Source organism: Narcine bancroftii, chromosome 3 (assembly GCF_036971445.1).
Source record: "Narcine bancroftii isolate sNarBan1 chromosome 3, sNarBan1.hap1, whole genome shotgun sequence".
Classification (NCBI taxonomy): domain Eukaryota; kingdom Metazoa; phylum Chordata; class Chondrichthyes; order Torpediniformes; family Narcinidae; genus Narcine; species Narcine bancroftii.
In genome coordinates this window covers 243,036,715-243,052,462 of record NC_091471.1, presented here as the reverse complement: position 1 = coordinate 243,052,462, position 15,748 = coordinate 243,036,715, and positions in this window count along the sequence as shown.

Sequence of the window (15,748 nt, the reverse complement as noted above, 5' to 3'; positions counted from 1 at the left end):
TATGTTCCACTCTTCAAGACTACAGTAGATGCAACTTCTCCAACCATTCCTCCTTTAACGATGAACCCATCAATCAATTTTGATGCAGCTCAGGCAAGAACAGATGATAGCATCGCAATATTACCAAGTGAAATATATTTGACGTTGATTTCAGTGAAGCTGGAATTAAATAGGAGAATGAAACAGGGAGTATGAGATATGAAAGCATCTTTGACAGATTGTATCCAGAGGCAGCTGACATGCGGTGTCCTTTAATTTCCTGTGAGATCAAGATCATTTTATACTCTTCCTTTCATGGTGCAATGTTTTAATATCTTGCTTTGGGGTGAAAAGCAAATGATACTCATGGAAAGCACTTATAGTCACAGCATCTCAACTCCACGTCAAAGGTCTGTAGACCTCCTCCGCCTCCTGTTCTTCATTCACCTGTTCCAAGAGGGCCTGGTTCAAGTTCCAGTTGATTAACTCTTGCACCAAAATGGAATGAAATTAGAAAGTCTGCAGACATTGATTAGTACGCAACAGTAGCAGGCTATTCCGGCCCACAGGCCCATGTTGTCCAATTTCACCCAATTTGGAGGGAGGGAGGAAACTGAAGGTCCCGGAGGAAAACTCATGAGCATTCAAACTCCTTACATACGGTGCCAAAGGATAGAGATATAGCAACATAATTTTGCTCTTTTATTCAGGAATGCGATAGCAGCAGGAGAGGAGCTGTCCTTGAATCTGGCGATCTTATGCTCGTGAATTTTCTCCTTAACGGAAGAGGAGGGGGGGGGTTTGAAAATAGTAGGTAGGGTGAGTCTTTTAACATTTGGGCTGCTCTTCTGAGCCAGCGGTGGTGGGGGGGGGCAGGGGGGTGTGATGGCCACGTGGTCGTGCAATGCCGATCTGTCAGAGATTCAGATATTTTGTCAGAGAACGTACATGACATGACATACGACCCTGAGATTCCTTTTCGTGGGGTTGTGTTTTTCAGTAGTACTGAAAAAAAACTGTGTGCACATGTAAACAAGTAAAGAAATGCAAAAGATAATAAATATCAGCAAACTCTGCAATGCAGAGAGAATTTTTTTTAAATCACAAAGAGTCCTTAAATGAGTCCCTGATGGAGTTTGATGGTGGAGGGGTAGCAGCTGCTCTTGAACTTGGTGGTGTGAGTCTTGTGGAATGATTGAGAAGTTCAGAATCAGGTTCCTTGTCATGAATATGCGTCATGAAATTTGTTGTTTTGCAACAGCAGTGTGGTGCAGAACAGGGTGTAAAAAAAATTTTTTTAATAATTACGTAAATATAATGCAAAAAGAGGATCAAGTGAGGCAGTGTCTGTGGGTTATTGTCCGTTCAGAACTCTGAGGGTAAGACACTGTTTTTTGTACCGTTCAGGGTGTGTCTTCAGATGGTAGCAGAATGAAGAGGGTGGTGAGGGTCCCTGAGGATAGAGCCTGCTTTCTTGAGACACCCCCGCCTGTTCAAGATGTCATTTATGGAGTGGAGACGGGTGCCCATGATGTCGCTGGCCGAGTTTACAACCCTCCGAGTTTACAGCCTTTTTCTGTTCTGTGCATTGGCACCTCCAGCCAGGCAATGGTGCCATATCCACCCACTGGTGTATCACTGACAACATTTATCCTTTACTTGGCACCATTCAGATAGGTGAACTGACTTGGTGTGTGTGTGTTCTCTCCAATGTGTTAATTGATTGGTGACATTTCCAACAAAAGTGGGGGAAATGTAAGTTTTTTTCTTCTATTTAAATATAGATCTTCATCAACAGGAAACAGTGGGGAGGGAGGTGGAGGTGGTGAAGAATGAGAGAAGCACATAAGATGCACACATACCCATGGAAATGCACTCACACAGATATATGCACCTGCACACCCACACACACATACACTCTCTCTATCTTTCTTTCTCTCTCTCTCTCTCTCTCATAAACACACACACAAACAGATCCATATGCATAAACAGCCAACACACATTTGCTCCTACAGTCAATTTGACAGGGGTTCTCGTTTGCTTCATAGTGACTCTGCCTTACAGCAAACAAAAAAATCAAAGTGCATGACATATATTAAATTTTTATGTATTATTGCGTGACAATAAAAGGAAACTTTGATACACACACACACACACTGACAAACACGCACACACTCACAGCATACAGACACCAACACACAGCATGTACATACTCACACACACACACACACACACACACACACACACACACACACACACACACACACACACAGAGGTAAATTAGTTCGGGTATCGATGGAGAATGACATGGGAGTATGATTTGGGAGGCCTTCAATTGCCACGTTTTCAGAATTACTATCAGGCAGCACAGTTGAAATTTATTAGTAGGTTGTTTGATATTGATCAACCTCCGATGTGGGCTTATGTGGAAATGGATCAGCTGCAGGAGAGAGCAATACATCACTTTAGATATAAATGGAATTCTTTGTTGTTACAAACATATAAATTACCTGTATTGAATCATTTGTTGAAAGTTTGGAGTAAATGGAATCAATCTATAGGTTCAAAAGATATATGTCCAATTAAAACTCTATTATATCAGAATCAATTAATTCCTTTTTCTATGTATAATCCCTATCTGAAAGATTGGGACTCTAAAGGTTTGGTATTAGTAGAAGACGGTTTTGAATCAGTTTCATTTCTTTCGTTTGACAGACTTAAGGAGAAGTTTGGTATATCACAGAATACTATATTTGTATATTATCAAGAACATGATTTGTTGAGGGAGTCGTACAGTAGGAAAATAATATTACCAAGCCAATCAAAGTTTGAATTATTACTTATGGATAAGGGAAAGAAGGGGTTTGTTTCAGAAATGTATTTGTTGTTGCAGGCAAAAATGAAGAAGACAGGTGTGTTGAGATTGAGAGATAAATGGGGACAGGAGATATCTACCTCAATTTCTGAGGAAGAAAGGTCAGATTTATGTTTGGAGAATGTGACAAAATTAGTTAACGTGTGTTATAGTCGAGTTAATTATAATTTTTTACATCAGTTATATTTAACTCCTGAAAAATTAGAGATATGGTTTTAGTGATTCAGATAGGTGTTTTAGATGTGGTGATCAGATAGGTACTTTTGTTCATTCAGTGTGGGATTGTGTTAAAGTTAAACCTTTTTGGGAAAAGATCATTAAATTTTTGCGAGATTTATTTCAAATAGAAATATATGTGGATCCATGGTTGTGTTTATTGGGTCATATGAATCCTTTAACAGCACGTTTAGATAAATCTCAAATTGCATTTATTCGATTAAGTTTGGCTGTCGCTAGAAAATGTATAGCAGTAACATGGAAAAATGATGTGGAGTTAAATATACAAAGATGGCATAATGAAATTCAATTAAGTTTGCGCTTAGAGAAAATTACATATAATTTACGAAATAATTACTCTTTCTTTGAGAAAATGTGGACTCAGTATTTGGAATGTATGAATTTAGATGTTAGATAACTTTTGTTAGATTTTGGGGAAGTGGTATATTGTAATTCAACCCACATTGATTTTGTATTTTTTTATATGTAATTTAAGCTCCAAGGAAGGGGAGGGTTGTTAGGGGAGGGATGGGGGGTTATATGGGGGCTGTTAAATTTTGTTTACTTTATGTTTGATACTTGTAGTTTGTAAAATTTTAAATTTCCTTTTAAAGTTTACAAAAAAAAATACATATACTGCACACGCACACATATACCACATAAACCCACACATAAACTTGTTCACCTCACAATCACACACAGATGGGCATGTCCATCATTGCACATACACTCAAGTACATTAGGTCACGCATCCTTTTCCATATGCTTGGAATCTAACGTTCATGCACACGCACGCACACACATGCATCACATGCACACACTGCATACATACACATGCATCCCACACACACGCGCATCATGCACACACACTGACTGGGTCTCTCTCTTGCATGCTGGCATGCGCATATTTAAGTAACTGTGCAGTGTGCCTTCGCCCTAATCTCTTCAGGACTAGAAAGCCCCTGGATTTATCCATTGTGAGCATGAAGTTGACAATGTGCTCAGCAGAAGGAAAGCTAGTCCATGATCCAATGTGTGATTATCATGCAAGAATGCTGCAAACTTACACTTATTTAGTGTCTTTTATGGAAAGAAATTTCCCTCGGAGCTTAAGAAGGGCGATTATCAAATGAAGTTCAACTGAGCCATGTCTGGCTGGATTAGGCAAGTAAAAGCTTGGCCAAAGCCGTAGGTTTTATTAAGCATCTTAAAGGAGGAGAGAGTGGCAGAGATATCAGGGAGAATTCCAGACCTCACAGCATCAGCTGCTGAAGGCATGGCAAGCATTGGAGAAATAATTAAAATTGAGGCACGCAAGAGGCCAGAGTGGGAAGGAGACAAGAGGATTCAGTAACAAGAGATTGAAGCAGCAAAGTGATAGGGTCGAACATTGAATGAGGGCTAAAATGGGCACAGCTGTGAAAGCCTCAGTTGCCATCTGTCTGGCTGAACATCACAGAGCTTCAGACTGTTGATACTCTCCATGGACAGCTGAAAGGCACAGACGCCTTCTTCAGTTCGCACCCTCAGATCACCTCAAACCCTACCAGCACATGCCAACAGGGCAGGGAGATTGAAGACTATGAATAAGAGCATAAGGCTTGGGATCAGAATTGGGCCATTCAGCCCATCATGTCTGCACCACCATTCAAGTCATGGCAGAGCAGGTTCCGGTTTCCTCCCACCATTCGAAATGTACCTGGGATGTAATTGGGTAGCACAGCCTCATGGGCTGAAAGGGCCTGTTACTGTTCAGTATGTCTAAATTAAAAAATAAAAGTATAGAGGTGGAGAGTGGGAAGGCTTCAAGATCTGTCAGCCAAAGATGGACGTGAGACGATGGAAATTAATCAAATTTCCTTTCGACCCCATTTTCCTGCCATCTCCCCATAACCTTTGAGCCCCCTCCTTTTTAATCAAGAGTGAAAACACAATATTATAGAAAATTAACAGATCAAAGTGAATTTTATACAGCAAAGATAAAGATGCAGAGCCGATGTTTCCGGCTCGAGCCTTTCATCGAGGTATTAAAATATTGTCGGCAGGCGTCCGAACAAATGGGCAAGGGATCACAAAGGCAGGAGGCAATAGGTGGAGAAGGGAGGGAGGACACAACAGCGAGCAAGGGAAGGCTGGGTGAATAGAGAGGGATGGGGGTGGAAAGGTGATGAGTGAAGGGAGAACAGGTTAGCAGAAACCGGAAATTACTAATCAAGAACATCAACTTCTAAAAGACTTGGCCTCCACAGCCCCTCCACCACCCCCCCCCCAACCCTGTGGCAACAAATTCCACAGGTTCACAACCCTCTCACTGAAGAAACTTTTCCTCATTTCTGTTCCTTTTATTCTGAGGCTGTGCTGTCTCGTCCTAGATTTTCCCACTTCTGGAAACATGATCTAAGCATCCACCTTGTCAAGCCTTTCAATATTTGCAATGTTTTGATAAGATCTGCCCTCATCCTTCTTAACACCAGTGAGTGCAGGCCTAGGGGCCATCAAACGCACCTATATGTTAACTCTCTCATTGCTTGGATCATTCATGGAAACCCTCTCCAATTGCAACACATCCTTTTCTTAAATAAGGGGCTGAAAACTGCTCACAATACCCCAAATGTGCTCTCCCCGATGCCTTGTAAAGCCTCACCTATCACACCTATGTCTTAAATGAATACAAACATTGCATTTGCCTTCGTTACCACTAACTCAACCTTATCCTCAGGGAATCCTGCACTTGGACTTCAAACTCACTTTGGAGCTCTGCTTTCAAAATTATTACCCCACTTAGAAAATAGTCTTCTTTTTTCTTTCTGCCAAAGTTCACAACACCCTACCCTCCCTTCCATCTGCAACTTATTTACCCTTTCTCTCAACCTCTCCCAAGTCCCTGGCTTTCTCAAAACTACCCTCCACCTACCTTCATTATCATCTGCAAACCTGGCCAAAAGGCCATCCATTTTTCCCCTAAAATCATTTACGCGAAAGGTTAATGGGCCCAACATGGACCCCTGCAGAGCACTTCTGGTCCCCGGCAGCCAGAAGACAGGGTGGACCACATTCCTCTGGCTGACCCCCAGTGCTGACAGAATCCTCACCCTGTCCAGCCTGCTCCGTGTCATCCATCTGAGCGGGCAATGTGCCACGGGGGAGGGAGCTGCGGGTGTGGAGATTGAGAGGTGCAGCTATGGTGGCAGAGGCTGCTGTGGGCAGGGAGTAAACCTCCTCTGGACCCTCTCCAGTGTCAGCACATCCTTCCTTAGATAAGGGGCCCAGAACTGCTGCAATTTGTTAAATATTACATTACATCTTAGCCTTTATCTTCTCGTCCTCTCGAAATGACTATTAATGTTGCATTTGCCTTCCTGACCACTGACTCAACCTGCAAGTTAACCCTTAGGCAATCCTGCACTAAGACTTATCTCTCGTTGGACATCTGCTTTCTAAATAATTACTCAATTTAGAAAATGGTCTTCTTATTTTTCTCGAATCCACGGCAGTTCTGGGTCTGTGACGGGAGCGACAGATGAGCCAGATTTCTAAAGGGAAGTTGCTGCGCTTGTGAATTTAAAACTTAAACTCGATTTGCCTCTTAACGCTAATTATCATGATTCATCTTTGCTACTGCTCTGCAAACTCTTGTGGATCCAAAATGCCACTTTTGGCAAACTGTGCATGTGCCATGAAAACTAAATGTTTTCTCTATACACCTGACAATAAGCATCTCTGTTTCATTCAATTCTAATTTCAGATTATTGAAGGATGACGCTGCTGATATCTGAAGCAGTTCCTCCGTCTGAATCAGAATTTATTGACATGAACGTGTCACAAAATTCATTTGGCAGCACCGCACTGCAAAGATTTATATAAACCACCTGACAAAATAAATAAAAATTAATGCAAGAAAAGGTGAAAGTGACTCTATGGTAGCAGAGTGAAGAGGGCATGGCCTGGGTGGTGGGGGACCTTGAGGATAGAGGCTGCTTTCTTAAGACCACTCCTCATGTAGATGACCTCGAAGGAGTGAAGACTGGTGCCCATGATGTCGCAGGCCAAGTTAATGACTCTCTGAAGTTTTTTCTTGCCTGAGCATTGGCGTCTCTGATGCAACCAGCCAGAATGCGGTCCACCCGTAGAAGTGTTCAAGAGTGGCGAACCAAATCTCCATCACTATTGATAACCGCTGGCAAGCCTTCTTTGTGAGTGAGTCAACATGGAGGCTCCAGAACAAATCCTTGGAGACATTGACATCCAGGAATTTGACGCTCTCGACGACTCACCCCTTCATGATGACATGGTTTGTATTCTCCTGATTTCCTGATTACCTATCAAACCCTTTATGATCTTAAAGGCACCATTAACTCGCCCTCGAGCTGCTCTGTGGAATTAAGGAGCTCCCATTTATTTATCCTTTCCTAAGGAAGATTTCAGTTCTGCTTCAGAATCGTAGATCTTTTCCACTCCTGCCTCCCTGCCCCTTCCCAATTTAAAAATGAACGGGAAGTACTGGAAACATTCAGCGGGTCTGGCGGTACCTGCGGTGAGAGAAACAGTTTAACAGTTCAGGTCGATGGCACTGCATCAGAATTTATTAGGTACTCGGAAGCAGAAACTGCTCACAGCCTCAAGTGGTCCCTTTTCATGTGGACGAACCTATTTGGAATCATGGGCCTTCGATGAGATTAATTTTACTTTTAAAGTGAGGGTGCTGGCCTTCCGCTGAATGCATTCAGCTCTACATTAGTAATCTAATTGTTAGCTTTTGAAATGCGTTGAGGGCGATAATTGTCTCTCCATCCCTCACTGACCCTCCGAATTAACCATATAACCACTTACAGCACAGAACAGGCCAGTTCGGCCCTACTAGTCCATGCCGTAACAAATCCCCACCCTCCTAGTCCCACTGACCAGCACCCGGTCCATACCCCTCCAGTCCTCTCCTCTCCATGTAACTATCCAGTCTATCCTAAATGTAACCAATGATCCCGCCTCAACCACGTCTGCCGGAAGCTCATTCCACATCCCTACCACCCTTTGCGTAAAGAAATTTCCCCTCATGTTCCCCTTATAATTTTCCCCCTTCAATCTTAAACTATGCCCTCTAGTTTGAATCTCCCCTACTCTTAATTGAATTGTAGATGTGGCCTCCCCTGTTCTCCTTCGGTGAAGGCTCCGTCTTTGAGCTGAGTCCGTAGTCGATGTTGAGTTCATGATTACACAAGGGGAAAATACTGACGAGCTTTCCCGTCGCCTTCTTCAGTTGCAGTATCCTTAGTGGACGGGTAAACCCTGGCCATTGATCCGCAGATTCATCTGCCCGGCATTTTTAGTTTTACAACCATAAATTCCAATTTGGAGAATCTGCCTGTAAAAACCATTCACCGTCTGCAATCACGTGACCCTGATTGGGAGGCTAAAGGTACTACACCTTGCCCAAGGTTATCGGACGGAAGGAGCAGCACTGATTCCGATGTCCTATATATAAAAAGGCTGCTGATAGCAATACTGATTGTCGCACTGGCTGTTCTGCTCACATGATTTGGAGTGTCCTGGGTAAACTTGTACCTCTCACTTTGTTCATTGTAGATTGGTCACAGTGTTTGAGCTACCGAAAGAAAACAGAGACACACCCCGAGAGCACTTCAGTTTATACAAATCTTTGTTACTAAATCTAAAGCTGATTTCAAACTACAATATGCAAGCCCTTCCTAATTATACTCATCAACGCCTGGAATGGTCCCGACTGCCGAAGCGAGGCAACAACCGCACACTTGTAGTAGGTGGCCGGGGCGCCGGTAGCAGCTTCTCCACCTCCCCCGACCGGGATGTTGGTTGGACTCTAGAAGTTCTTCTTCTTGCTGAGAGACGTTGCCACCCCTCAGAGAGTCTGACACTTCAGCGGCAGGACCATGGCTTATATTACTCAAAAATTGCTTATTCAAGCACCTATTCCTTGCACACAAAAAAAGGTAACCAAGCACGCCTAGGCTTCTATCACGTTGAATACAATGGTTTACTTAGCTTCAAGGTCTCGCCTGACAGTGTGCGACCAACAATCCCATCAATCTCAAACAGCAACTGGCTAACAAGCAGGAAGATTAAACGTTCTTGGTACCAGATGTCTTTTTGTCAGATAACTGCATTTCTGGGCCCCATGGTGGAATTTAGCTTATGCCTGCTGATTCCTATATTATTCTCAAAGTAGGTTACTGATACTCAGCCTTGCATAAGCAAAAACATGGTCTAAATCCTCCATTACAGGGAGGGAGGGGACTGAGTGGGCTGTTTGAGGGAGGGGTGTGGATTAACTGAGGAAATTGCCCGAGTGCTGACGGAGAGTATTGGCTCGAAGCGTCAACCATCCTGTTTCTCCCAGCGATGCCCGCTGCGTTCCTCCAGCGCACTCCCAGAGTACTTTCCAAAGGGATCGGTAGTTCAAGCCAATCATTGGATAAGGGGTAAGTCCAGGGGAATGAAGCTGTCTGCCAGAGCTATGTAGGAATTTGAATACTTTATAGTTTAAAGAAACTTCCTTTTACAATATGGTCTAAACTGTTTCCGGCTATTTAAACCCGTGCCACCCAATTGACCTACAACCCCCATACGTTTTTGGAGGGTAGGAAGAAATCATTGTGTCTGGAGGAAACCCAGACAGGCATGGGGAAAACAAACAAACTCCTTACAGACCCATGCCAGTTTCGAACCCACGTCACTGGTGCTGTAATAGAGCTGCACTAACCGTGCTGGCCTTTGTTTTGCCAATCTCTTGGGAGCACTAGTTGCGAAGAGCAGAGTGGATCCAATTTCCTCGGGGGATAATAGTTGAACGGAGGGACACATGGACTGAAGGTGGTGTGTTTGTGGCATTGCACACATTTCCTGGTGATTCCTCTGTCCGTCTTTGATATCGGCTCAGTTTCTACCCTCCGGGAGTGAAGGATGTTCCTAGCTGGATCTGCCAGGCGTTTTTCTAACTCCACATCTTGAAAGATCAAGAGTCAAGATTCCTTTATTATCAAGTAATATTGCACATTGCCTTCTGCCTCCATATGGCAGAGTCGCCGTTAGTGTCACCTGGTGCCCCTTACAGTGCGTGAGAAGGAGAGTTCCTTCTGAGTCACCGAGTGTCCGTGGATTCGCTTCCAGCGCACAAACAGCCTCTGCAGCTGCATGGACTCCAGTTTAAAGAATCGACAACCCGAACTCCAGGTCCAAACCTCCAATACGACCAGGAAGCCTTGGGAGCCCTTCTTGCCCTCAGCACCCTCTCAAATCCAGGTTCTGATTCCTGATTGATATGAGCCGGACTCCTACCAGCTCGCAGCCCGAGCAGGTCATCCTCAGCCCATGTGGGTCCCTCAGCCACTGAGCTCCACCCCCCCCCCGCCAGCTGGTCAGCCGCTGTGATCACTGACCTGTTGGGTCATCTCCTCAACAGGGGGCGGTTCTTCCTGTTTCTGGTGCCCTGCTCCCCTGGAGTCTGATTTGGGTAAACTTTCGATAGAGGCACATGGCCTTGTGCATTGCTTTCTATGTTCTCAACTTCGAGCTGCTTCCATTGACCAGATAACCTTGTTTACAGATTATCCCCATGGTCACCCCATTTCTACCCAATTAGACTCATCGCCTCCCCTTGTCCCGCTTAACCTCTTTTTCCCTCGTCTTCAACCTGGAATGTACCTTCTGTTTCTTATCCCAGTGGTATTGCCTGATCTGCTGAGTATTTCCTGAATTTCTGGGGTTTTTAAAAAAAAAATTGAATTTCCAGCCCATATTTAGCCAAGCAGCCTTCCCCCATCGTTAACCTGAATCCAGCATCATTTTGCACATTTAATGTCAGCATCCTCAATGTCTGTCATGGACTTAATCCGAGAAGTTGGATTAAAAGTTGCTGAATGATCACCTGTGTCACTTACATTTAGTTTGACACGGAGTGCATCACTGCGAAAGCAGAACAATCTGTGCGAATTAAAGTGTTGCATTTCCCCATCATCCTCCAATCTCTGCCCACATAACTTTGAGGTGGACATTAAAAAAATACCGTGCAGATGTGTTAGATATTAAAAAATACTGTAAAAAGTTCAGAATGTCAGGCAGCATCTGTGGAGAGTGGAAAATAGGGTGACATGCTGGGTTTACAACCCTGCTGTAAGGTCTCAGATCTGAAATCTTGATTGTTTCTCTTTTTAAATTTTTAAAAAAAATTTAGACATACAGCGCGGTAACAGGTCGTTTCAGCCCACGAGTCCGTGCCGCCCAATTGACCTACACCCAAATGGTGGGACGAAACTTGAGCCCCCAGAGAAACCCACGCAGACACAGGGAAAACATTTGTACATCCTCCTTACAGACAGGGCAGGATTGGAACCCCAGTCCTGATCGCTGGCGCTGTAAAGACGTTGCACTAACCACTATGCCAACTGACAGAGAATGCTGGGACTGCTGTCTTTTCCCACCATTTCTTATTTTAATTTCATCATTATTTTACATGATAAAAATCATCCACTATAATTTTAAATTGGCAAATTCTGTGGTCCTTGAAGCTACTTAAACTAGGTTAAATCTTTCTAGAAAGTCCTGATTCTGCAATGCTTCTGGTGATTTCCAATTTGATGTGAGACTAGACGTCGAAAATGGGTCAGGCTGGGTCTATCTCCCCTTCACTGACCAATGACCCTGTGTTTAGAGAGGTTATTTTTTTAAATTAGCACGGCAACATTAGTGTAGCAGTTGGGGCAATGCTGCCACTGCTCCAGCGACCTGGGTTCAAATCCGGTGCTGTCTGGAAAGAGTTTGAACATTCTCCCTGTGTCTACATGGGCTCCGGTTTCCTTCAAAACATACCAGGGGTTGTAGGTCAATTGGATGTAATTGGGCAGCATGGGCTTGTAGACTGAAAGGCCTGTTACTGTGCTATATGTATATCTAATAGTAGAACACAGGAACTGGCCCTTCAGCCCTCAGTATCTATACCAAAAATGATGTCAATTTACATTGAGATTCTGTCTACACATGATTCATTATCTTCCATTCATGTCTCTATCTAGAAGCCTCTTAAATGCCACCATTAAATTTGCTTCCACCAATATCCCTGTTAGCCCATTCCAAGCACGCACCACTCTCTGTAAAAAAAAGCTTGCCCCACACATCTTCTTTAAACTTGCCTCACCCCACCTTAAATGCCTGTCCTCCAGTATCTGACATCTTTACACTGTTCGTCCTATTGAGTTCAAGTCTGCAGACGCTGTGGTGGTAGTTTACGCAAAAATGCTGGAGAAACTCAGCAGGTCACGCAACAAAGATACAGATGCGTGACCTGAGTCCACATCAAAGTATGAGGAGATGGTAGACAGGTGTCTGTATAAAATGGTGGGGGGGGGGGGGGTGAGTGGCAAGGGCCCACTGGTCTGAGGTGGCTATGGGACAGCAGAAGAAGTGATGGGGGAGGGGGTTTAGCTCTCTGAATGGAGAGGGAAGGGGGTGGAGAGCTGAAGGAAAGGAGACAAGGGAAAGGGAAGCGGGGGAGACAGAGGAGTGGCCTAACTGTCTATCCTATTTATGCTTTACATAACTTTATAACCTTACATCTAGTCTCCCCTCAGCTTACATCTTTCTGGAGAAAACAACCCAAATTTGTCCAACGTTTCCTCATAGGGCAGCACGGTTGGCGTAACGGTTAATGCAGCGCCAGCGATCGGGAGGGGGGTTCGAATCCTGCACTGTCTGTAAGGAGTTTGTACATTCTCCCCGTGTCTGTGTGGGTTTTCTCTGGGGGGGGGGCTCCGGTTTCCTCCCCCCTTTTGAAACAGTTGTAGGTTAGTTGGGTGCTCATTGGGCGGCACGGATTCATGGGCCAAACTGGCCTGTTACCATGCTGTACGTCTAAATCTAAAAAAAAAATTCAAATATCCTCTGATCCAGGCCTACCTAATGTCTTCTGTACCTTTTCCAAACCCTCCACATCCTCCTTCCTGTGATATGGGCTGACCAGAATTATGCACAGATGTCACAGCTGTTCCTCCAAGGGCCTTAGTTCTGAATTCTTTACCTGGGAGATGGACTGAGCAACAAACTAGGCTCTGGAGGCCGCTCAGTCCATCCAAGTCGTTCCCCACATCACCTCCATGGCTTGATCACCAACCTGCTTTCAGATTTATTGTCTGAGTGCATACATGACATCACATACAATCCTGAGATTCTTTTTCCTGCAGGCCATTTATTGATACTGCACACAAAAAACTGTACTCAATGTACACATGTAAGCAAATAAAGAACTCTAAACTGTGAAACACAGAGAGAAGAAAATCAATAAAGTGCAAAAGTAAGAGGCCTTAAATGAGTCCCTGATTGAGTTTGTCGTTGAGGAGTCTGATGGTGGAGGGGGAGCAGCTGTTCCTGAACCTGGTGGTGTGAGTCTTGTGGCGCCGATTCCTCTTTCCTGATGGCAGCAGTGAGAACGGAGCGTGCACTGGGTGGTGTGGATCCTTGATGATTGCTGCTACCCTCCATCCTATAGATGATCTCGATGGTGGGGAAGGTTTTGCCTGTGATGTCCCAGGCTGCCTTTTGCAGGGCTTTACGCTCAGGGGTATTAGTGTCCCTGTGCCAGGCCATGATGCAGCTAGACAGCACACTTCCCACCACACATCTGTAGAAATTTGCCAGGGTTTCTGATGTCATACCAAACCTCCTGAGGAAGTAGAGGTGCTGACATGGTTTCTTTACAATGCCATTAGTGGGTCCAGGAAAGATCCTCTGAGAGAGTGACTCCCAAGAACTTAAATTTTCTCACCCTCTCCACCTCTGATTCTTCCAATGACTTCTGGATTGTATAACCCCTGGCTTTCTTTTCCTGAAGTCAACAGTCAGCTCCTTGATTTTGGTGATATTGAGTGCAAGGTTTTGTTGTTGCACTATTGTTCAGTCCGCCCGGCTGGTGGTCCCACTTTTCCTATAACAGCCAAAACGCACCGACTCCGTAGTTTGATCACCAACCTGCCCAGTGTGCAATGAGTTGCCCTGTATAGACAGGCCCCATGAAATCTCGCCAATTGCTGGGACTAGCTTGCCAAGCTCCCTTCCCAGAAGTTAACGCCCCTCTCCGTTGAAGCGATGAATTGGACTTCTCGAGGTTAGCAACCAACATTTGCCAATAAACACAAGCTTGGGAGGCCAAATTAAATAAACTCTCCTGAGGGCAGCAGTGGATTGGTGGGCTCGTAGCTGACATCAGATGGAGGAGGATTACATCCGAAGTTTAATGAGCTGCTTTCTGAGTTAATTCTCTTTTATAAACACATCCAGCTCAAAGGTGTTCATGACACAGCACTGAGATAATCATTATCCGCTAGGTATTAATTTGTCTCCTTGAAGAAAGAGACTGGCAGAGGTTATTATTTGTTCCGTGCGGGGGAGGCTTGTTTGCCTTCTTGCATGGTCTTCAGTCTTGCTTGGGTAGTTGGCAGTGTTCGCCGAGATTATAATTATCTGAGGCGAGATGAAAGAAGAAAAGCTAAGGGTTAGGTGATATATGATTAAGATGACAGCTATGTCTGGCCAAAGAGGCAATCCTAATTACTCTGTTTTTTATCCCTATTCCAGGACTGCAGTGTGATTGTACAGCATAGACACACTGGATTGATTCCTGGGATGAGAGGGTTGTCCTGCGAGGAAAGATTGAGTAGGATGAGCTAATGGAGTTTAGCGTGTTGAAAGGTCTCATTGTGACATCAGCTTTTCTGAGAGGAGTTTGGCAGCGTAGATGCTGAAAGGTTGTTTTTTCAAGCAGGAGGGACTACAACCCCATGACATTGGCTCAGGATGAGAGATTGACCATTTAGAAGCGGAGGCATTTCAAGGCAAGTTTGTTAACATCTGATTGGACAAGTGCAACCTGACGAAAGACCATCCTCTGGTCCTCGGTGCAAAAACATGCAGACGCACCGCCAGACATAACACTTTTACAGACAAGCATTACATATGCAGGACAAGTATTTTATCTATACACATAAATTAAATATTGTTTTGTACCAATGAGGGTTGGTTAGAGTGAGCAGTTCCTTTGGTTGTTCAACCCGTGAGAAGAAGTTGTTCCTCAGACTGGTGGTACTAGCTCTGATGGTCACAGTTCGAATTTTCAAAAGCAAGTGAATGCTCAGTTGTTGAATATATTGAACAATGGGATTGTTCGACTTTAGATTAGTGGTTCTCCACCTTTTTTCCCCCCCACTCACATGCCACCTTAGAGAGCCCATATGGCATGAGTATGGCTTGGTAAGGGACTACTTAAGGTGGTATGTGAGTGGGAAAAAAGGTGGGGAGCCACTGCTTTAGACATTGTAGAGACTCATCAGTGACTTCAACACAAAAAATTCACAGGTAAAGTAGAATGGGCTGATACTATGATAGAGTGACCTAGATGAGTTTTGTAACCAGGTAACAAAGAGAGTTCATCAGTTATAGTGCAAAAAGTTTGAGGAACTTTTTTTCTTGTTCCCGTTCCTTTTGGTCAGCAATGGGGAATTTATAATGGGGAATGAGAAATTGGCAGAACATTTAAATGAATGCTTTGGTTCTGCCACACTAATAATCTTCCAGAAATATTGGGAAACCAACGGTCTATTGAAGAGGAGAATCAAATTTAGTTGAAAATAGTGTTTGGGAAATCATCAGGAGCGAAGCATG